The sequence below is a fragment of the Elaeis guineensis genome, chromosome 6, assembly GCF_000442705.2.
Source record: "Elaeis guineensis isolate ETL-2024a chromosome 6, EG11, whole genome shotgun sequence".
NCBI lineage: Eukaryota > Viridiplantae > Streptophyta > Magnoliopsida > Arecales > Arecaceae > Elaeis > Elaeis guineensis.
In genome coordinates, this window is record NC_025998.2 from 14,715,791 (window position 1) to 14,718,323 (window position 2,533).

Here is a 2,533-nt window from a genome sequence, read left to right on the forward strand (position 1 = left end):
CACAAGCAACAAAATCAAGATTTTTTTTAAATATGTCATTATAAATATAATAAACATAAAATTTAGTATATGATAATTATGAACTAACTAATGATAAAATTAGGTAAAATATAGTTACATATTCTAAAATATCTTGGCCCACTCTATCCATCATTCTTGTAAACTTTTAATTTTAATATTTAATATTTTTTTATAAATTATTTTTTATGATAAAAATTTTTATTTTTATTTTTTTCAAATTACATCTGACATTTTAAGTATGATTCCAACAATTTTCTTATATTACTACATATTCATCTTAATATTTTACATACTTTTATTTTACATATATTATTTTTTAAATCTATCTTATATTTTTTATAAATATAAAAAAATTTACTATAATATATATCCTTCAATAGAAAAGTTTTTTAAATTTTTAAAGCATTAGCGATGAAATTTTTCATCATTAAAAACTATTTTAATGATGAAAAATTCTTTTACCATGGCTAATAGTTTAGTTTTTGAAATTTATTTATTTTTTATTTTTTAATAATTCATGATGAAAGATATATGTCATAAATAATTAACTATTTTATGATGGTAATTCGATTTATTGTTGCAAATTATTGATTATTTATGATGAATAAGTTTCCTCATAAATTATCTTTTATTTTTAATTTTTTAAAATATATTTATTTGTGATGGAATATAGGTTTCCATTACAAATAAGTAATATTAGCGACCAAACGTATTTCATCATAAATATTTTGTAATTTTTAAATTTTTAATATTTCTAATTATTTGCAAAAAAATTGCTTATTGGTGTCAAAAATTTTTCTTAAGTCGCAAATACCTTACTTTTTAATTTTTTAATTTTTTTTTATTTCTCAGGTATTAGCAATGAAAAGTTTCATCATAAATAGTTGATAATTTGCGATGAAAGAAAAACTTTCTGTCGTAAATATTTTAATTATCTATGATGTTATATTTTTTCATCAAAAATAATCTATATATTTTAAATTTTTAAATTATCTAACTTTTTAAAGTATTAATGATGAAAATTTTTATCGTTAATAATTTTTATTTATGAAACAATATATATTTTCATCATAAATAATTAAATTATTTACGACTGAGACTTACGTCGTAAATAATCAAAAATATTTAATTTTTTATTTTTTTTCAAATATTAGTGATAAAAATTTTTAGTCATAAATAAGAATAATTGATGATGAAATCGAACTTTTCATTGTAAAAAATTTAACTATTATCGATGAAAGATTTATCATTGTTAATATTTGGATATTTATAATTTATTTTTTTTTAATTTATGATAAAAATATTCATCAAAAATAAGCTCTTTATTACGATAATTTTTTTTTTGCTAATATTTTTTTATTTATGATAAAAATTTATAATCATCATAAATATTTTTTTTATTATTGATGAAAATTTATTTGCATCATTGATACAATTATTTGCGATGTTAATTTTTTTCATCATAAATAAATTCATCGTTAAAACTCTCTTTCCTTGTAGTGATTATTGTTGATCAAATCGATTGAGTCCCATATGTAGAATCGATTAACCTAAGGACCTAATTTGGCTCGTTGGTTTGAGTCTGATTCGCTTTAGCTTACCAATTTCGATCAATCGACCTATTGGTGTCTAGGCAAGTTAATGAAATATGATTATTTAATTAGTTTCGTTAGCCGATTGGTAATTCATTGGTGTCTAAGAAAGGCAACGGGGGGACCCCCACCGTTCTCTACTTATCTGGCCAATTTGAAAGATTGGATCTTGAATTAGGTTACTTAGTGGTTTGGTTTAGCCCATGCCAGTTAGATCAGTCATATGATGACTGATTAGATGAGACCTAAATCAAAATCTCTTCACAAATATTAAGTCCATAGGTCTTCCACCATTGTAGATGTGCGGGCGTGTTACCGACGTTAATTGTTCTCGACTGGTCACAGTGATTCGATTGCATCAGGAACACAATCATTCTATTAACAAAGAGTTGCTCCAAGGTAGGGATGGGGTTGGACCCAATAACTGTTAGGTGAGGGACCCAACGACGGCCTTGCATCTACTTGTGAACGATAGGTCGAGCTTAACTAAGAAGTGTGGACAATAACTATTAGGTGAAACCACATAACTTAAGACCAAGTGGCTGCAACATGCTTAGTGAAGTATCTGGACAAAGAGTCGCCTATGCATCGGTGTGCATGCTACCAATAACTGTTAGGTGAGGTGCACATCATCGGTGGGACTGCAGCACCCACTAAAAATTCTTTGTCACGTTAAAGTTTTTGTTTCTTTCTAGGAGAGTGGAGGGATCTGAAAAATTAGTAAGAGTTATTATTTGCATCTTAAAATCTCTAGAAGCAAATTAAAAATTAAGTATAAAAGTCTAACTTGAATCTCTACTCTTGCAGTTAAATCATGTCAGTCTTAAATCTTCTAGCTTGCATCTTTGAAACCAATCATTTGATCGGTAATAATTACAAAGACTAGCTCAAAAACCTCAGGATTGTCCTGACCTCAAAAA